General features: G+C 37.7%; 1 long non-coding RNA gene across 2 annotated transcripts; it reads right to left on the bottom strand.

The window, feature by feature from the left end:
* Positions 1-1,715: 1,715 nt before the first annotated feature.
* Positions 1,716-22,643, bottom strand: LOC127498489 (uncharacterized). 2 transcript variants are annotated; one of them, XR_007925901.1, is made up of 3 exons: positions 22,229-22,643; positions 2,600-2,751; positions 1,716-2,508 (listed from the first exon to the last, which is right to left on the bottom strand). It is a non-coding gene; the product is annotated as an uncharacterized LOC127498489 (long non-coding RNA). The 2 variants fall into 2 exon arrangements; XR_007925902.1 differs by lacking the exon at positions 22,229-22,643 and adding an exon at positions 3,024-3,744.
* Between the last annotated feature and the right edge of the window lie 207 nt (positions 22,644-22,850).

Here is a 22,850-nt window from a genome sequence, read left to right as displayed (position 1 = left end):
TTTCAGCTATTGCAACATTTCTATTTTTTTTAGTTTAAGTTTATTTTAAGTACTATACTAAAATAACAAACTAAATAAAATAAAAACTAAAAATTAAAAAATTATAGACATTTTAATAACAAAAAAGACAAAACCACATAATTACTATAACTTCTAATTCAAAACATTACAAAAACTATTATAGTATATCAATGATACTAAAATAACACAATCAGCCTTAATTAAATAAACATGAAAAATTAAATAAAATATTTTAAAATATTTGTTTTGACAGATGGAGAAATATAAATTTGCTATATTGCATATATATTAGAAGGGCGTCTGTCAAGTTTGATTAGAAATTAAATGACTTTGTATGTAATACATTTTCAAAACTGATGTATGTCTGTTTGTGAACAGCTTATTAAGTCAACAAGGTTTCATTGCTTCATCAGATGCTTCAAGTGTGTACAGCTTCATTTATTATAGAATTGATCTAGTTTTGTTTTGTGTTTAGTAAGTTGTAGTTGTTCTGAAACTGAACTTGTCCATCATCCAGCCTCTGATGCTCATACAGGGTTCGAGACGAGCAGTTTTAAGGTTCTACATCAGGGCTCAAAGACACTTTTTCTTTGGTGGAAATGTGTGGAAATGGGGCCAGATTTACACTGTAAAGTTCCCTGTGAAAAGTATACATGTGGATACATAAACATGTTTTCTCCACACTTTAAGAACATATTACATACTTAAAGAAGACCTATGATGCCCTTTTTCAAAGTCTTGATTTTGTTTTTGGGCTTTACTAGAATAGGATTTTATGCTTGAATGTTCAAAAAACATTATTTTCAACACTACTAACTAACTAACTCAACCAGGTCTCGCCTCTTTATTTTGCCTTGAGCGGAAATTATTCAAATGAGGAAAATTGTGATGTGTTTGTTCCTGGAAGAAAACTCAAGACTACAATTGAGGCGTTTCAGGGAGTTCAGAAACAGTGCTTATAGAATAGAATAGAATAGAATAGAATAGAATAGAATAGAATAGAATAGAATAGAATAACTCCCTTTGGAGTGGACTTTTTATGCTCAAACAGCAACATTACACACTAAAGAAAATGAAAATTGAAAATGTAAAAAGCATAATAGGTCCTCTTTAAACTTATTCTTAAACAGTTTTGCATCTTCAGCTATTTGAATCCCTCAGACTGTACAGTGAAATAAGTTTTCAGAAACCGCTACAGTGATTTCAGTGCTCACAGAGAACAGAACAACTCATTTGACCTTGGGTCCCAACATATCAAGTTGGTGTTAAAGTTCACGAGAAAGCATCTCGGGAGAGCGTTCTCACACCAGCGGTCACGGTCGGATGACCTGGTGTCCCAGCACAACCACATCGACTGAATATGTCTTATCATTACTTTGTTGTTTGAGAATTGGAGATTAAAGCGAGCGTCAGCCAAGCTTGAAATATGTTTGTTTTTTTTCGGATTTTGATGGACACATTGAAAGTGGTTTGAAAACACGGTGAACATCATACATCCAAACAGTGTAACAGTGTTTCATAACTTTAGCTATAATATGAGGCTATTGAGTTCATAGTTCTATAAGTGAAGACTCCAAAATTCCAAAATCTCGTACAAATGAATACAAATTTAAAAAATCTCTACATTATTTGTGAAAACGTCTTTTTTTCCAGTAGAAAAACTAAAATACATTTTCTTATAAAATGTACTCCAATAATCTTTATTTACACCTTTGAAAAAACATTTTTGACAGTGTATTCAAAATACAAATTCCCAAGAAACAGAAAGCAAGCGGCTGATTAACAGACTGACACAAGTCAGTTACATACTCGTTTTCAAGAAACTACCAGTCAGAACAACTCAAATGTCATTGGCGATAAAGCTTTAAATTGCATTTAAATTACTGTATGTTTGATTTAAGATAGCTAAATTGCTTGTCCAATGAGGCTTTATGGTTATAAATATAAATATGAACTTAGTATATTTAAAGGGAGAGAAAAAAGCATATTTAATGGAGCAATTTATGTCTAAAGCATATATAAGTGTTATTTTGAAGTGATATTTTGTCATATCCACATCATATTAAATTGTGTAATTAGTTACCTGCAATGACGGCGCAAGAATTCAATTATGGTCTTGATAGATGTGCCTTGATAGACATTTCCATTACTGCAAATATGATTTAGCAATTTTCACTAAATTGAGCTGCCAAGCAGGTAAAAAAGTGAAATACTAAGAAAGCATGCAATCACATACTGTAAGAAAAAAATGAGGACATTAAGACAGTCGTGCTGCAAATTTCATGCCTTTTTTTCTAACAATCTTGGGGAGAAACTGAATAATTATCTGAAATTCTCCTTCTGTTTTGATTGCCACATTGCATTCATTTATTTCATGGCTGTCAGATTTCCTCACACATCTGTTTCACGACCAGGGAGGCCCGAATAAATGGTCAGCATTTCTCTTTCCCACTCCCTCATGCGTATTTTTCTACCAACAAAAAAGACCTGCAGGAAAATAAGTGGGAGTCATTCGAATATTTTTTTCTACAGACTGTTTCTCAAATAGACAGAAATCTGTGAGAGAGAAATTACTGACCTTAGCCAGTTAAAGCAGAGCTCCTATTGAAAGAAATGCCTGGGGAATCTCCAGCCGTCAGCATTTACCTCTCTGACTCTCTCCACTTTTTTACTTTCATGCTGCTTGAACACAAGTCTGTCATACTGAAAGTTTCCACCATTGAGTTTCCCCTGCAGCAAACACAGCAGACCACAGATTGAGGAATCATTCAGACATGGTCAGGTTTAAATAAAACCCCAGTAAATAAGCTGTGATTTCAAGCACTGATTTGTTTCTATGGTGCGAGTCTGTGGCTTTTACAGATGTTTTTGTGCTCTGTGCATGTTTGCATCACAAAGGCCCCAGAACATCTGCTTAAAAAGCAAAATGACATAAGATATTAAGTCTTGTTTTCTGAAACAAACAAACAAACAAACAAACAATAAACAAGCTGGTTTCTTACCCTTACTGGCAGATCTTTTTTTCTAGTTTTAAGCTTGCACTTCATTTTGATGCATTTTTCAGAAAACAAGACTTAATATTGTTACATTTTAAGCAGGGATGAAGATAGGTGAGAATCCAAGTGCAGCAACAGTTTATTCAAAAAACACAATCCAAGATAATCCAAAACAGAGACAGGAACATAATCCAAACAGGAAAACCAGGAATGCAACAGCTTACAAAGAGAGACATGCAAGAGCAACGACCAACAAAAGACAACTGAAACACAGGGATATAAATACACAGGGAACACAAGTGCTCAAGATAAACAGGTGTAGATAAGTTACTATGGAAACTAATGAGGGTAACTACGGAGACAATCAAGGCAACAAGGTAAGCAGGAACTAATCACAGGAAGAGAGCATGGGGCAATTCAAAATAAAAGTCCATATAACAACATTGATGAACATAGACCCAGGGCACATTTTACAAATATCAGTGACATTTTGCTTCTCAAATTGTATCTTGATTTAAGAATGTTTAGATATTTATACTGGAAAACAAGAATACAAAATTAAGAAAATATTTTGATATTAAATTATTGGTCACCGTGTTGTCTGAGTGAACAGACACTGGCTAAATTAAGCTGTATTGTGGTTTGTTTGTCATTAGTCTGCCGTTAAACTACTTTTTATACATATAGATAACAGGGGCATTTCCTTCAAAAAAATAAATTTAAATTTTGGATTTAATAAATAGAACATTAATTATATTGTTAATGTAAAAATACAAAATAGAATAGAATTTTTTTTTTTTTAATGTAAAGTAATATTTAGTTCAGTTGAGATAAGACAATAGTTCCTCACTTATAGAAGCTTGTTTCCGCCATGAAATTCAAAAATTAAAAAAGGTAATTGCGACTCAACATATCGCAGTTCTTACTTTTTTCTTGCACTTCCCACAATTCTGAGAAAAATTCACAATATTTTTGTTTCTTGCAATTGCGAGTTTATATCTCACAACCTTTTTTTCCCCTCTGAATTGTGAGATATAAACTTGCAATTGTGAGGAAAAAAAGTCAGAATTGTGATATTGTCGCAATTTACTTTTTTATTTTGTGGCGGAAACAAGGTTCCATACCTCACAGATCATTTGACTGAATGAAGGTTTATGGGCAGAAACCACTCACATGCCCTGGACACGGTGATTTACACTCCTGATATATGATACACAAGTCTTTTTGTGCACTATTGAACCATGACATCACGCCAGACACTGAACATTGATTCTGTCACCTACAAACTTCATCCATATTATAAACCTAGATTTATGAACTTGGTTCAAGAGGAAAATCGATCAGCCGGATTGAAATGTATTGATTTGATATGCAATGACTCGTGAGATGGCGACAATGAATGAACGAATAAGAGGGATTTCATTTCAAGCACTTTTCATGAAACTCACCCAGTTTAGAGTTTATAATGCAGTGTGCTTTGGATCAGTAATGCATGCAACACTTTATGCAATTAATTCTTTCTTTTTTCTCTCTCTCTCTCTCAGTTTTGTGGGTAAATATGACCTGGACATGTTCTAGGCTGCATGGTTTGTTCCCCCAAAAGAGTAACTCATCTCATCTCATGCACAACATCAATATCCATCGAGACCAGAGGATCAGGACGTCATATTCTCTGATGCATGCTGACTGTTTACGTGTTTCTGTTGGAGAGGACATGCTGTTCTGATGCCTGTAATTACGGCATTTTTAATAAGGCATTGTCTTATTTTCTTTCAATGCAAAAGAGATGATTGAGTAAGTTTATCTCATGCAGATCCACAGAATCCCTGCCTTCAACATTGCATAGATAGTCTGGTAGAGGAAATGTTCTGTTTGGCTGTATTCAGAACTAAATACCAGCGTACTGCTTGTTGCTAATAAGTAAACTGCTAATTGTCTAATACATACAGCTGTGCTCAAATGTTTACATACCCCTTGCAGAATTTACAAAATGTTAATAATTTTTACAAAATAAGAGGCATAGTAAAAATTCTGATTTGCAAGAAGGAAATTAAGAGCTGGGGGTGTAAACTTTGTTGATGTGTACATTTTTCTTATTTTGTTTAAAGATCTTTTTTTTCATTTAGTACTGCCCATTTCCCAGAAGACAAAATAAGTACAATTTACCCTGATCATCCTAGTTGTGTTTGAGTTCCTCAATTGTCCTCAGTGACAGTGGAGGATTTTTGGAGGATTTTCCTAATAACCAGTGAGCAGTTCAACTGCTCTGAACAAACAAGGGACTCATGAACAACTATCACAAAACATCAAAACAGTTGTGGATCATCCAGGTAACAACACACAGTATCACAAATCAAGGGTATGTAAACTTTTGATGCCTCATATTTTGTAAAAATTATTAACATTTTGCAGATTCTGCAAGGGGTATGTAAACTGAGAAAAACTGCCTACTGTTTATTTTACATTAGTATCTACAACAGTATGCAAATATAAAAAATAAATAAATAAAAATTTTTTTTAAAAAAATCTTGTTAAATAAAATACACTGTTGTCACACTTGAGATGGAAGGTCAAGATACACACATTGCATTGTGGGATACAGTACACATTTTGGCAAATGTAGGTATTCCTTGCATGCAAAAGCTATGAAAAATTGGCATACTGTGTAATGCATATTGTACAGTAGGTTATATACTGTAAACTTTCAACTATGATTCTATGGTAATTAGTATGCAATTTGCACACTTTGGCAAATTTAATAGGTATTACTTGCATGCAAAGATTATGGAATAGTCTGTGAAATAGTAGGCAATACAAAATGTGTGAAATAATAGGCAATACAAAATGATAAACATTTGCAGTGTACTGCACATTTTGGAAAATGTAGTAGGTTATTCAGGTATCTGTATTTAGTGAAGTGAGAAAAATCACATACTGTGTGTATACATACAGCGGAACCAGTTCAACGGTATGCGATACGGAATAAGTAGTATGGCAGTATACTATCATACTACTTATTTAATATAGCACACTGTTTCACATGTTTTAAAAAATAGAAGGAAGGTTAGAATATATGTACAATATAGAGTAAAAATATTGGATAAATAACAAAGTCTATATTTTTGCATTCTGTGCACATTCCGAATACTAATTTCTTTCAAAAACAGTAGTCTAAGCAGTGTCTAGACTACAGTACTCAATGAGATTTGTATTATAAATCAGTTTGAAAGCCATTGATATTTATCTAAAGCTCATCTCAGCATCACACGGCACGTACTCAGTCCATTCACTGATAACCTGATGCATACTGCACAAAAAAAATGATATGAACTAGCAGACAGTGAACGTGTTTACATGCACATTCTTTACAGAAATATGCTTAAAAAGCTGATAAAATGTGTCATGTAAACGCGTTAACCGGTTCAAGGTAATAAACGGCAAGCATAAACTGATTGACACAGCTAGTTTGCTGCCCCTTACCCCTGCATTCTGTGGGCTTTTTGAAGTACGCATGTGTGATGATGTGTGACATGAAAGCGTCCTTGCTGTGGATTTAAGCACATCCAGATAGAGCAAGCATTTCGCTGTAGGGGACAAGGAAATACATCACAAACTCCAACTCCTTCTTGACCCAAGAAATTATAAAAATGTGCTCTCATCTCATGAAGAAGTGGTACAATCAAAATGCTGCATCCGTAACTGCATGAAAAGAGAAGTCTAAGTTTCCTGCTGACATTTTGGAATACTCCTCATGGGTTGTTATTACATCACAACTGACATAACATATGAAATACTCCTTGTCAGTTAGACAGGTATACACTACTGGGGAATAACCTGATTTTTTTTAATAAAGTCTTGTAAACGTGGTCTACTTGCATTGCCAGTTTATTGCTTTGCATGTAAACCATGACAACGGGTTAATTCATGCACACTGGTAGTTTGAATCTGATTTGTTGGCTTTACACAACTTCAGTCAGTTTGCCTGGACTTGAAGTCATGTTTAAAGAGTGCAAGACTGATGCACTGATCATTTTTGAGAAAGAATTAATCACTATTTTCTGGAGCTTTCTCTAAAAGCTCATGGCTATGGCCTCAAAACGCAGTGAATTCATGCTGGTTAATTATTAAAGTAAAGTCCCTAAATTGCATGTAAAATCAAAAATTGTCATTGGTCACTTTACATTTCTTAAGTTGTCATGAGCAGAATAAGCTGCAGTGAGCAGAAATTTTGGCAAGTTGAGGTTTTTCCTTTGTCACCGTCTACCTTCATGGCAGCTGTGTTTGTTTACTGTCCGTGGAACCCAATATCTCTAATTACATGAGCTTCAGATTTTGCCACCTTCATTTTTTCCGTCAGTTTCCATTAATCCACCCACCTGCTCTCTCTTCTTTTCCTCCATAACTGTATTATCCGTCCACACACTAAGCCTTCAGATAGATAAATCCTTACTCTCCGTTTTATTCACTTTTCTCTGTCCGGAATCTCGTCTTCTCCACTTTTCTGCTTCCTTGTTCCCAGTAACACCAGTCCTTACACATCACCAATCTTCAATATCGCACACATCCCTTGCTAAACTTTAATTATTTCTTCCTCTAATCTTTTACTTTTCGCCCACTCTCTTCAGCTTCTGGAAGTGTGGAAGTTTCTCCTAAAATTCCATGGCCTAAAGATTTCCTGAACTGGAGTGTAAAACTTTAAGAAAATAAATGTGGATTGATCAGAATGGCTTGATGAATATTGCCCCTCATGATGCTTTCTTTAACCTCATTATTTTAATTACTACTAGTTTAAAGGTCTCAACAGAGGCTTTCAAGCAATAGAAATTCTTAAGATAATTTGTTTGAATGAAAAAAAAAAATTCAGTGCCACGAGAATTACAACAGCCAAAAAGCCTGAAACATACTACATGCTGACTCTTTCAGCTACGAAAGCTCAACTTCACTCATCTTTGTGTGATGTCATAACACAAGTACACATTGCATTCTCAGTGTTGCCACAAGAGGCACTCTAGCTGACATAAGCGTCTTCTTCTATGGTCAGTTTCCTCTCTTACTGTAGGGCCCTGTCCCAAATGGCACCCTAAACACTCGGGGTCACACCTACGAGTCTGCACTTTCATGACGTAATGCTGCTTTGACTATTGGGAAAATGTCTGCTGCAAAGCTCGCTTCAGTGCGGATTGACAAAGAACTTGACATTGCCAGGCGGCAGCCTATGACGCCACCACAGGTGCGACCATGAGTATAAAAGGGCACCTGGAAATAACGTCATCCACTTCTTGTCTGAAGGAGACCAAGCAAGAATGCCTGAAGCATGGCAAAGGGACGCAGCATCTCGTTCCCTATTCTCAGGGAGCCATGGTTACACGCGTAACCTGAGATGTTCCCTTTTGAAAAGGAACTCGCGCTGTGTCCCCTAGGGGTCGCTATGGAAAATACCCATAATACCCATGCTGCCATGCTAAAGGGATGAATGCCTTATTTGGCTGAGCTAAGTCAAAGACTCAAAGAGTCTTCATCCCTAGGCGCACCAATGACAACTATAGGCTGGAGATTCTCAAGAACGGAGGCCTCAAGGAAGACTCTAAGAGAGAAAGCCCAGCTACGTTCATACTCAGGCCAGCTTCCAAAAAGGCTCACAGAGAGCCTAGAATACTCCAAACTTCCAAAAGCAGCCCTGGAGTGAGGAGGCCTCAACAAGAGGCCTGACAACACTCTAACCCAACGGCAGTGCTGGGTTGAGTCCAGCTGTCCCACGAAGCTCTGCAGAGTGGAGGCCTAAATAATACCTCCTGGATAGAGAGGGGGCCTAACACACTTGTACAGGTCTATTACACATATTTATAATTGCTCCTGTCTGCCTCACTGCTCAGAGTGGTTTGCGTCTGTAACTCCGTATAGCTTTGTTTTGAATCTCTTACTTTCATTCATTGTTGCTTATATTATCATTACCTTATATATAATATTGCCTACCACATTAATCTGACGTCGCTAGCTTTTAATCTTTGAATCTAAATCGCTATTACAACGCGTTTGCATCTCGCTAGCTTGTTAACTTGTCATCAGTCTCTCGCGCACTCATTTTCTTTTCAACGCGTTCATCAAGTCAGATCAGTCTACAAACACGGTGAGTCATGTCATCCTCTCCTAGTGTTATATCGTGTTCTGTTTGCCACATGTTCAGTATAGTTTTTTTCTATCAGCGACGAGGGATTTACATGTCATAAATGTAGGGAAATAGTCAGGCTGAGAGAGAAAATCTCAGAATTACAGACACGCATTCAAACTTTAATTGAGGATAGTAAGAATGTAAGGGCTTCAGATACTGTTTTGGATGCAACTAGCTTAGTGAACTCTGTACATTGTTCGGCTCCGGCTGTAGAGCCCGCGCAGCAGGGCACTTTGGTAACGATGAGGCGGCCTAGCCGCGGAAAACACCACTCTATCATTCCAATAAGAACATCAAACAGGTTCTCCCCACTCAGTGATACACCCACTGAGAATCCTGTTGAAAGTGCCATAGTTATTGGCGATTCTATTACATGGAACGTGAAGATAGAGACACCAGCCACCATAGTCACATGTTTGCCGGGAGCCAGAGCACCTGACATCAAAGCAAATTTAAAAGTGCTGGCTAATGCTAATCGTAAATACTCTAAAATCATTATTCACGTCGGCACTAATGATGTTCGACTTCGCCAGTCGGAGATCACTAAAATTAACTTTAAAGAGGTGTGTGAACTCGCAAGTACAATGTCAGGAAAAGTAATCTGCTCTGGTCCCCTTCCTGTTCGTCGGAGTGATGAGATAATTAGCAGATTATCATCATTCAGTGGCTGGCTGTCTAAGTGGTGTCCGCAGAATAATATAGGTTTCATAGACAATTGGAAAAGTTTTTGGGGGAGACCTGACCTGTTGAAAAGAGATGGTATTCATCCCTCCTGGGATGGTGCTGCTCTTCTCTCTAGTAATATGGCACATAGTCTTAGAGCTGAAACATGACAAACTGGGGTCCAGGTCAGGAAGCAGACAGACTGGCTAAACCGACCGTCTGCTAGCTGCCTCACGTTACAGAAGTCAGATAATTTCCAACACATAGAAACTCTTACACCTAGATATTATCACATAGAGACTGTGTCTGTACCCCGAATTAGTAAAAACAAAAAACTTCCAAACCCATTTAATGGTAAAAATTTAATTGATGTTCAACAAATAAAAAATAGAAATAATACTGATAAACAAATGATAAAGCTTGGGTTGTTAAATATTAGATCCCTTTCTTCAAAAGCACTTATTGTAAATGATATTATCACAGACAATAATCTAGATTTGCTGTGTTTGACAGAAACTTGGCTAAAATCAGACGATTACATTACTTTAAATGAGTCTAGCCCTCAAGGTTATTATTATCAACACTATAGTAATATTTACAGTATTAGTCAAAAGTCTTTCAAATATAATTCCTTCGAAGTGATGGTACTTTATGTAACATTATGTAAGTTGACATTTGTGCTGGCTACTGTATACAGGCCACCAGGACACCATACAGACTTTATCAAAGAATTTACTGATTTTAGATAATGAAAAAGACGCATTAGAATTGGCATTTACAGACATTCTAAATTCTATTGGAGTTAGACAACACATTTCAGGACCCACTCATTGTCGTAATCATACTTTAGATCTAATATTGTCACATGGAATCAATATTGATGCCGTTGAAATTCTGCAGCAGAGCGACGACATCTCAGATCATTATCTAGTCTCGTGTTTACTACAATTAGTCAAGGCTGCTAAACTGCCTCCCTGCCATAAATATGGTAGAACCATCACTTCTACCACTCAATATCGCTTTATAAATAATCTTCCTGATCAGTTTCATCGCCTTAGCATACCAGACAGCTTAGAAGACCTCGATGTTGCATCAGAAACTATTGCCTCTGTCTTTTCCAGCACATTAGACTCAGTTGCTCCTTTGCGTTTAAAAAAGATTAAGGAAATTAATCCAATGCCGTGGTACAATGAGCACACTCAGGCCCTAAAGGTAGCAGCCAGAAAAATGGAGCGCAGCTGGAAGAAAACAAAACTAGAAGTTTTTCGCATTTCGTGGAGAAAGAGAATTGAGTACAGAAAGGCCTTAAAAACTGCTAGATCTGCCTATTTTTCAAAACTTTTAGAAGAAAATAAGCACAACTCTATGTATTTATTTGATACAGTGGCTAAATTAACAAGAAATAAAGCTTCAACTTCTGATGTTTCCAAAGAGCACAGCAGTAATGACTTTATGAACTTCTTTACTTGCAAGATTGACAATATTAGAGAGAAAATTATAACCATGCAACCATCTACTACAGTATCGCGTCAGACAGTGCATTGTAGTGTCCCTGAGGAAAAATTCAATTCATTTACTGCTTTAGGAGAGGAAGAATTGTCTAAACTTGTTAAATCATCAAAATCAACAACATGTATGTTAGACCCTATATCGACTAAGCTATTGAAATAGATGCTTCCAGAGGTCATAGATCCTCTTCTTAATATCGTTAATTCATCTTTATCACTAGGATATGTACCGAAAACTTTTAAGCTGGCTATTATTAAACCTCTTATTAAAAAAACACAACTTGATCCAAGAGAATTAGTCAATTACAGGCTGATCTCACTTTTCTGTCAAAAATACTAGAAAAGGCAGTATCATCACAACTATGTTCCTTTTTAGAAAGAAATAGTATCTGTGAGGATTTCCAGTCAGGATTTAGACCGTACCATAGTACTGAGACTGCTCTCATTAGAGTTACTAATGATTTGCTCTTATCATCAGATCAGGGTTGTATCTCTCTATTAGTGTTACTGGATCTTAGTGCTGCATTTGACACTATTGATCACAATATACTTTTAAATAGACTCGAAAATTATGTTGGCATTAGTGGAATTGCACTGTCATGGTTCAAATCATACTTATCTGACCGTTATCAGTTTGTAGTAGTAAACGAAGAGATGTCATATCGATCACAAGTTCAGTATGGAGTACCGCAAGGCTCTGTACTAGGACCGTTGCTGTTCACTCTGTACATGCTACCCTTAGGAGATATCATTAGGAAGCATGGCATTAGTTTTCACTGGTACGCTGATGATACTCAGCTCTATATTTCTTCGCGCCCTGACGAAACTTACCAATTCACAAAATTAACAGAATGCATAGCTGATATAAAAAATTGGATGACCAGTAATTTCCTACTACTAAATTCAGAAAAAACAGACATTCTAATTTTTGGACCAAAAACTTCTTCACGTAATAACCTAGAATACTGTCTAACACTTGATGGCTGCTCTGTTAAGTCTTCGTCATCGGTTAGGAATCTGGGTGTGCTCTTTGATACCAATCTTTCATTTGAAGGCCATGTTTCTAGCATCTGTAAAACCGCATTCTTCCATCTTAAAAATATATATAAACTACGACATATGCTCTCAATGACAAATGCAGAACAGTTAGTTCATGCGTTCATGACCTCAAGGCTAGATTACTGTAACGCTCTACTGGGTGGTTGTTCCGCTCGCCTGTTAAACTACAGCTCGTACAAAATGCAGCAGCTAGAGTTCTTACTAAAACTAGGAAGTATGACCATATTAGCCCAGTTCTGTCAACACTGCATTGGCTTCCTGTTAAACATCGTATAGATTTTAAAATCTTGCTAATTACTTACAAAGCACTAAATGGTTTAGCTCCCCAGTACCTGAGCGAGCTCTTAACTCCCTCGGGTCGGCAGTCAAGCCGGCGATACCACCTCGGTTTTTTTCTTACCAGTGTGAAAGAGACTCAAAATACTCCGTCAATGTTGCACATACAATTAAGAGTTATACACCATTTTAATCTGTGGAATATCTTCTTTTATTTGCGTACACTCAGAGTAAAAACAAAATGTTGTGCTTTTTGCAAAATAAAGAAAACTAACATGATGCGTGATCTGTCGTCTCCCTCTGAACGAAGTCCAATCTGATAGTTCTCAGAAAATGAACTGTAACTTAGTGAATACTAATCACAATAAAATTAAGTTATGTCTAAAGAAACGTTGAAATGTCAGGTTTTAAATCGTGTAAGTCAAATCGAAAACAAAAATTCTGTTATGTAATCTGTATGAAAAGAGACACATGTCAGAAGTCCGTGATTCAGCTCATTATCCACTAATGCGGCCACGCCCACGGAGCGAGCACTATTCAGACGCAAATTCTGAGGCAATACATGTATACATCGTCTCAATCGTGTATTTATTGTCTTGAAAAGTGTTTATCTGTATGTTAAAGCCATGGTTAGAGACCTCTGGAAGACATGCCGTTAGTTCCTGGAATGTCCTGTTCTTCTTTAGATTAATTTGTGGACTAAATGTGCACAGAGCGCCCTCCGGCTGCAAGTATGAATTGAAAACAGTATCCAGCGTTCATAGTGATGACAATAAATATTGAATAAATATTACTCCTCTGTATAGAAAATTGACATAAACATATGAGAATCCATCAATATTTCTCCAAATGTGCATGCTTTTAAGCTAAAAGGCTATATGAAATGCCATAGAGGTAACATGAATGTTCAGACGCTTTGCATCACAGAAATACATTATATTTTAAAGTATATAATAGAATACAATTATTTTAAATTGTAATAAAATTTTACAGTATTGCTGTTTTTTCTGTATGTTTGATATACACCATGATGAGCTTGAGACATGATCACAGAGGGTTTTTTCACAGCCTACCTGACTGAAAGGCCTCATTTAGATTAAATTTTTTTTTTTTTTTTTGGCTTTATTTCAGTGACTTAAGTTTTTTGTTTTTTTCTATAACCACGCATAAATGTTATTCCTTCAAAAACACAAACATGTACATACATGTTCCTCACATATTATTGTAGCCTAGTTTGTGCTGAATACAGTGTGATGACAGCCAGTGGCACAGTTCCTCAACAAACCGTCCATACCGGCGTGATGAATACGATCCCCAACTGGATTGAACTTTAATAAATACTTTGAATGTTGCGATCCTATCGGGCATATGATAGCTACCTGAATCGTAACAAAGCACTGTTTGCCAGAGGAGAACTGGCCCCCCGACTAAGCCTGGTTTCTGCCAAGGTTTTTTTCTCCATTTTAACACCTATTTGCCACCTGTTTGCCACCTGTTTGCCACCTGATGTCACCTGTTGGAGTTTGGGTTCCTTGCCGCTGTCGCCTTTGGCTTGCTTAGTTGGGGACACTTGATATTTGACATTTGATATTCAACAGTGCTTTGCATCTGCCTGCATTGACACCATTTTCTTTAAGAGCTGCTGTGCAGCCAAAATTATATACCAGTTATCACTGTAAAGCTGCTTTGACACAATCTGCATTGTAAAAAACGCTATATAAAAACGCTATATAAATAAAGGTGACTTGACTTGACTTGTATTGAGGTAAACATCCAAGGAGGCTCAAAGAGAGCCTAACTACCTAGCACACTACCCTCCCGCCTTGCCGAGCCCTAGGAGTGGAGGCCTCAGCATGACGACTTTCTTATCGAGACGAGGCCTAGCAATGTTCCACACTCAGGACAATTCATTAGGAGGCTCAAAGAGAGCCTGCAACCCATAATTAATATCCAGCGGAGCTCTAGAGAGTGCAGGCCTCAATGATAAAACTCCCACTAACGAGAGGAGAACTGATAACGCTCAAGTTAGACAAGGAGGCTCACAGAGAGCCTGATGACTTAGCTAATAATAGCTGAGCTATAAGAATGGAGGCCTCAGCATAACTACTCTTCTAACGAGAGGAGGCCTAAACAACGTTCCACACTTAGGTTAACTTACGAGGAGGCTCACAGAGAGCCTTCAACTCATAATTGTTACCCTAGCGGAGCTCTAGAGAGCGGAGGCCTCAATAAGATAACTCCCACTAATGAGAGGAGACCTGACAACGCTCAAGTTAGCCAAGGAGGCACACAGAGAGCCTGACGACTAACAACGTTCCACACTCAGGACAATTCACGAGGAGGCTGAAAGAGAGCCTGCAACCTGTAACCCTGTATCCAGCAGAGCTCTAGAGAGCAGAGGCTTCAGAGAAGGCAATTCTCTAAAATGAGAGGAGGCCTGGTGATGCTCAAATTAGCCAAGGAGGCTCACAGAGAGCCTGATGACTTAGCTAACAAAAGCCGAGTTCAAGGAGCAGAGGCCTCAGCATAACAACTCTCCTATTGAGAGGAGGCCTAACAACGGTCCACACTCAGGAAAACCTGCGAGGAGGCTCACAGAGAGCCTGCAACCTGCAACTGATATCCAGGCAGAGTTCTAGAGAGTGGAGTCCTCAAAAAAGCAAACTCTCTAAATGACAGGAAGCCTGACGATGGTCATATTAGCCAAGGAAGCTCACAGAGACTGACAACTTAGCTAATAATAGCCGAGCTCTAGGAGTGGAGGCCTTAGCATAACAACTCTCCTATCGAGAGGAGGTCTTAACAACATTCCACACACAAGATATCCAACGAGGAGACTCACGGAGAGCCTACAACTCATAATTGTTAACCTGGTGGAGCTCAGAGAGTGGAGGCCTCAATAAAACAACTCTCTTAAATGAGAGGAGGTCTGATGACACTCATATTAGCCAAGGAGGCTCACAGAGAGCCTGACGACTAATAGCCTAGCTCTAGGAGCAGAGGCCTCAGTATAATGAATCTCCTATCGAGATGAGGCCTAACAACATTCCACACATAGGATATCTTAGAAGGAGGCTCACATAGAACCTACAACCCGCAACTGATAACCTGGTGGAGCCCTGAAGAGTGGAGACCTAAATATAACTTGTTAGCAAGACGAGGCCAGATGACACCCACAGTAGTCAAGGAGGCTCAGAAAGAGCCTAACAACTTAGCAAATTGTAGCCGAGCTCTAGGAGCGGAGGCCTCAAGTGACAACTCTCTAAATCGAGAGGAGACCTACAGTAACAATGCCCAAAAATTCAGGACATCCTGCAAGGAGGCTCACAGAGAGCCAAGAAAGAGGATGACGTTATTTCCAGGTACCCTTTTATACTCACGGTTGCACCTGTGGTGACGTCATAGGCTGCCGCCTGCCAATGTCAAGTTCTTTGTCATGTTTCTCGCACTTCAGACACCTGGCATGCTGGAGGCATTCCCCATAGCAACCCCTAGGGGATGCAGCGCGAGTTACCTTTCGAAAGAGAACTGTATCACGCCCTGGAGTATTAAAGTCTGTTACCGCCACACTGCCAAAAATGACTTCATTATTATTTTATTTTTACTTTTTTAGTTAAAATATTTAAATGGTCTAAAATAAATTTAGTTCAAAAGCAACACTGTATAAGATATTAATACGAGTGTATTTTTTCTTGCTGTACTGGCAGATTTTTTATATATACAGTATACTACCATTCAAAAGTTTGGGGTTGGTAAGATTTTTTAATGTTTTTGGAAGAAGTCTCTTATGTTCACCAAGGCTGCATACAAATAAACATGCAAATAAAATCTAAATAAAATATTATATATAAAATATGCTAATGCGGTCAGTAATGCAGAGTTTCTTCTCAAGTAAAAATCTAATCTTATCGAATGCTGTAAAAATATATTGGTCATCATAGGTTCATGTTAGTTAATGCAAATTGTAAACAAATGAGACCTTATTGTAAAGTGTTACAAATTTATCTTATTTCAAGAAGATATTTAAAATGGAAAATTAGACACAAAAATACAGGATTTTCTCAGTGCAAACTAACAAGGAACAAAATCAAAAATTGAATTGTGTTCAGATTTAAAAAACTACTTTGACGGGACCAGAGAGGAACGTTTTCAGTGAATAACTTAACTTAAATCTGAATCTGTTCTTCAAATAAAGCTATCATATGACTTAAGAAAATTCACAATATAGTTCACAGGTAATACTGATTACCTCTATGGTGGTTTTATAGTGTTTATAGTGGAGATAATCGGTGCGGTAACTGTATACTGTCATTGTGTAACAACACTTTGATGTTTGTTTGTTAAGTTTTCAGCCACTAGCCTCGTTCTTTAACTACTAGGCCAGGCCACACTATCTCGAGTCTCTGCTGATCTCACCTGAACAACTGGTGACTTTGATCAATGTCTCTCTGATGGCTTGACGGCAAAGACTTTGGGAGAGTTCCCGAGTTTTTGATCGTCCGTTTTCTTCCTACAATACATTTCATTCATCATCTAGATCAGACAGAAACGCACCTTCAAAGGGTCGAGTCTCCCCCACACCTAATTCAGGCGTGACATTCTCACAGTCTGTATCCGGTTCTTCTTTGGTCATTGTTTTGCTAGTCGACTCACGAAGAATCAAACATCCCTTTAATACGACTGCCATTTGCAAAACAAATTTCCTGTTTTGAGACCCAACAAGATCTGACAAAATGAAAAAGCTGCGAACACTGATGCCTCAGGAAGATACCGGATGGGAGAGAGAGGAGAATTCGTCTCGGTGGGAAAACTAGCAACAAAAGCAGACAGAACGAGAGGGTGTAGAGGGGCTTGTTAGCTGCGGAGGAAACAGACAGCTGCTACTGTTACTGTGTGACATCCTGGCCCTCAGTGTGCTTCTACACGGTCGAGGGGATGTCGGTTCCCTCAGTTCAGCTTCATGGCTGAACGCTGATGCAGCGGGAAACGCAGCCAAACAACAGTGTGTGCGGTCCAGAACAGATGAGCCGAGCATAGCGGCTGCAAAACACCACAAAAGATCCCTTTAATCACAGGTCAAAATATTCCTTATGCATCTAAACATGATCTCTAGTCTAAGATAGAAATGGTCACAAAAACAGGTCTGTTTTTATCAATGCATTCCTTGAAGAATCAAACCAATGACCTTGACATTGCCTTGCCAACTCAGGAAAGTCCTTCAGAAGACCATCCATGGAACCCCAAATGCTGCTCTAAAGAACTTAGAATGAAACATTAAGAACATCTTAATCTCTAAACAACAATATAAGATGATTATACAACAACAAATGTGGTATACTGCACATCAGGATTATTCTCAGATCCCATAAATTCTCAAACAGTTTAGCGACAGTGTTGAACAGCACTGCAGTTCTGTTATGCTTTATATCAGCATTATATAATATAATAATGTTTTTAATGAAAAATTGTGTAGACATACCTATAGTTTACATTTTACCTATAGTTTACAAATTTTTAAATTTCATAAAATATTTCAATTTTTTAATACAAATTAAGATAATACTATATATATATATATATATATATATATATACATAGCCACACCTCCTTCAAAACACTTGAACGTGCAGGTCATGCACAGCCAGAGCAGATGTTACTTTTGAAAAGAAACAAAGTGTCATCTTTCAAATTCTGTCCATTTTATCGCGAAATTCAAACAATAAATGCCATTTTGACGCTCTTTGATGTGGCGTGACTTATCACCTCAGTTCAAGCGGCAGCGCAAGTGAATGCGATCATCTCTTCCTCTTTAATACTAGTTACAGAATAAACATGAATGAACATCTGAAGGTATGTCAAAAGATGCAGTACAACTTACTGAAATGTATAATATCTTGTGTAGTCGCTCAATCAGTGTTTCAACGGTGGAAAGATGTCAGTAAAACTTGTAAACACTCTCACATAGCATTTACCTCAGGCGAGTCCACAGCTTGTTAGTTCGCCAAAGAAAAGAACTCTTTTGCTAAATATATGCACTATATTAGCCTATTCATTCATTATGTTTTACTTAGCTTGTTAGTGATGTCTTGATTATTTAATGTTTAAATAAATTGTCAAAATGACTGTGTAAATGATTATATTTCAACAACAAATTGGAGTAAAAAAAAAATATTTTATAATCAGATTTAGAAGTTAATGCAAAAACTGCCTTATGTGCAGTTTACAAGTTTTCATACAATTTATTATTTGAGTGTTGATTTTTATATCTAAAAATAAATAGCAACTGAATTTAGGCTAATAGTTTGGGCTCTGAACCTTTAATATTATACTAATGTGCAAGTAAGGGCTCCCTATATAATTTACAGCATTAGCAGAGATAATTTTTTTATCCTTAAGAAACTTTTAATTATAATTGAATTCATTTAAAGACAAAGACACAATTTGTTCAGTAAATTACTGTTTAATTTGAAAAAAAAAAAAAAAAAAGGTTTAGTTTTCTCCCCCTGCTGCACAGAACCGTATCGAACCAAACCATGACTTCAAAACTGAGGTACATACAGAACCGTCAGTTTTGTGTACTGTTACACCCTAGTAAACAACTTATAGAGCTCTTATTTGTAGAGCTAACTGCTGCAGGTTCATTTCAGCGTTGATAGCGTTGACATGCATAAATCCAAGTCTGAGGATGTGAACAGCTCCAGGTAGAACATCACAGGTTGCCGTCTCTAAATTACGGTTACAACATGGCGTGAACGCAGCATAAGCTCATTGTTTTGGTTCAGGAGGAACTGTAAAAGGCAGCTGCTGTTTGTTTATGGCGCTAAGTGGCGGTCTGTGTACAACTGTCTTGTTCACTGATGACGTGTGATGTCTGCGGGAGCAGAGTGCGCTGAGGTATGGAAATACATAGGCTACGGTAACAGCCAGGTAGGACATCGTATCATTGTATTCGGACCGAATGCAAAGATTGGACAAACTTTTTCTTCTTTTTTTTTGGTCTTGAGACTTCCACAGATAATATATGTACATGTTTTAACATTTGGAGTTTCAAACATAACAAAAAGTGTTTAGCCTATGTGGCATGCAGTCCACATAAGCTGCAAATGCTCTGCATACCCAAGCCATTTGTGGACTAGCTAATTAATATTAACACTATAAATTACTATAAATTCCTTTGTTTGAGGTACACCATAAAGCTACATGATAAAATGTTGGTAATGCGTATACAACTGTCTGTCATATATTTATTTGCGTAACCACGGAAATTTACTTGAAATCTGCCCGTAACGGAGATAAGCTGCTCTTCCAGCAGCTTTGGCGCCTACACTCTGTTGTTATAGGTGCGTTCACGTGGCCTTGTAATTCCTGTAGTTACGAGATTCTAGCATGTAAAAAGCGTTCACAACCTCGTAGAGCTCGTAATTGCAGCTTGTAAGCTGGGAGTTTTCTGAAAACTCCCAGATGTACCAAGTGGCCGCTGTACCACCTGACCGCTGTAGATTCATTTAGGCGTTGATAGTGGTGCCATGGAAATGCATAATTCCCAGTCCAAGGACGTGAACAGTCAACTGAGTATCTAACACTCTGTGTAGAGTGAGCGCAAGCGTTTAGCTTATAATAAACAAATCCAACGTACATCTGCACCAGCCAATTCTGGTGTTCAATGGCAAATGCCAGTCGAGCTCCACAGTGCCGGGCAGTGAGCACAGGGCCCATTAGAGGATGTCGGGCCCTCAGGCCACCCTCATGAAGTCTGTTTCTGATTGTTTGGTCAGAGACATTCACACCAGTGGCCTGCTGGAGGTCATTTTGTAGGGCTCTGGCAGTGCTCATCCTGTTCCTCCTTGCACAAAGAAGCAGATACTGGTCCTGCTGATGGGTTAAGGACCTTCTATGGCCCTGTCCAGCTTTTCTAGAACAACTGCCTGTCTCCTGGAATCTCCTCTATGCTCTTGAGTCTGTGCTGGGAGACACAGCAAATCTTCTGGCAATGGCACGTATTAATGTGCCATCCTGGAGGAGTTGGACTGCCTGTGCAACCTCTGTAGAGTCCAGGTATCGCCTATATGCTACCAGTAGTGACACTGACACTAGCCAAATGCAAAACTAGTGAAAAACAGTCAGAAAAGATGAGTAGGGAAAAAATGTCAGTGGCCTCCACTTGTAAAACTATTCCTGTTTGGGGATCATCTCGTTTTTGCCCATCTAGTGTACCTGTTGTTAATTTCATTAACACCAAAGCAGCTGAAACTGATTAACAACCCCCTCTGCTACCTAACTGACTAGATCAATATCCCAGGAGTTTAACTGACTCGATGCTATTATCTGATTAAAAAGTGCTCCTTTAATTTTTTTGAGCAGTATATATATATATATATATATATATATATATATATATATATATATACAGTATATATGTATGTGGAGCTCAAACGTGCTGTGTAACCAATGAGGTTCATTCTTGTGTGTTACGCAGCACATTTGAGCTTCCAGAAGAGGTTTGTTCTCGTGCGTAATTCATGTTCGGTTGAGCATCTGTTTATGTTCGCTGATAAATTTTTATGTGTGAACAGAAACCTAAATTAAATCTGTTCATCATAAAAAGCGATTGAGTCCCTTTAAAGAAATTTTGAGTAAACTGCTCAGTTCATATGGATTAGTTTTCTGATCTCTTTATGAACTTTTTGAAGCATCAAAGATCAAGTTGCAAAGGCAGTCTATGGAAGGACAGAGTGCTGTCAGATTTCATCAAAAATATCTTCATTTGTGTTCTGAAGATGAACGAAAGTCTTATTGGTGTGGAACAACATGGGGGTGAGTAATTAGTGACAGAATTTTCATTTTGGGGTGAACTAACCCTTTAATAAAATATATATTTATAAAAACATGCATCAACAAAATGCATCTTATATCTTTAAATACAGTACTTGACTACATACATAATTTTTGACAGTGATCAGACTTGATAGCAGCTGGTTTTGATGGTACAAGTTAATTACTACAACATTTTATTGGCAAGAGATTCTTTCAGTAATAGATACAACAAATGATAGACCATCCATGGTTTTATCATTGGCTGTATGATGACTGATCCTGAGTTTGTCCTGATCCACTGATAATGAAGGAGAGCCACAGACCTAAATCTCCAACAATCTTGTGAAAACAAGTGCAAATCTAAAAATTTGTTGCTGCCGAATGTTTGTAAACAGTCATTTCATCTGCAGCGGCTCAAAATGGTGATAGACTTCTAAATAAGACTATATCAATATTTCAGCATATTAATCTGTGCTTTTCCTCAATAACAGCTCGTAGCTCCATCTATTGTCCTGCTCTCATGAAACTTGGCCTTTTCCTGAAGTCTAAAGGGAGACATATAGTGATGGCATTTTAACATTTTTGGAATACGTAATGTGACACAGATCCTTCAGATTGACCCAAACGACCCGAAGCCAAGAGACGTCGTTTGTGACTGGTGGCACTTTATGAATAATTCTGAAGCTAATAAACAGATCTGTTGACAAGAGTGAGTTACTTACCACACTTAAAATTCAAGGGGCTGATGCGGACAAGTAAAATGGCACTTGGAGAGGGAGTAGCAGTCGGAATACATCAATACAAATGATCCTCTGAGGAACAGGAGGGAAAGCCATCACCATCTGCAGCTATGGAGGATGTGGATCCAGTGAAGACAAGAGTCCAGGGACAAAATGCTGGAAACACTTGCCGAATCATATCTCGGAGACAAGCAGTTAACAGGCAATTAATGGCTATAATGCAGTAATTCTCAGTCTAATCACTTTAGCTATGTGACGCACCTACAAATCATAATGTACAATAGCTATCAAATATTTAGACACCCTGGAGTGTTTTTAATGATTTTAAAAACATGCTTATTTAAAGGCTTCTGCTTAAATGCTTGACATTACACTGCAAAAAATGCTGTTCTTACTTAGAATTTTTGTCTTGTTTCCAGTCCAAATATCTAAAAATTCTTAGGTCAAGAAGCATTTTCTTGACAAGTAAAAATTATTTTCTTGTTTTCAGGAAAAATAAGTCAAAATTAAGTGAGTTTTTCCTTAAAACAAGCAAAATAATCTGCCAATGGGGTAAGCAAAATAATCTTATTTCAAACCAAAAATAAGATATATAATCTTGTTT

This window comes from Ctenopharyngodon idella, chromosome 17 (assembly GCF_019924925.1).
Source record: "Ctenopharyngodon idella isolate HZGC_01 chromosome 17, HZGC01, whole genome shotgun sequence".
Taxonomy (NCBI): domain Eukaryota; kingdom Metazoa; phylum Chordata; class Actinopteri; order Cypriniformes; family Xenocyprididae; genus Ctenopharyngodon; species Ctenopharyngodon idella.
This window is presented reverse-complemented; position numbering and strand designations above follow the sequence as displayed.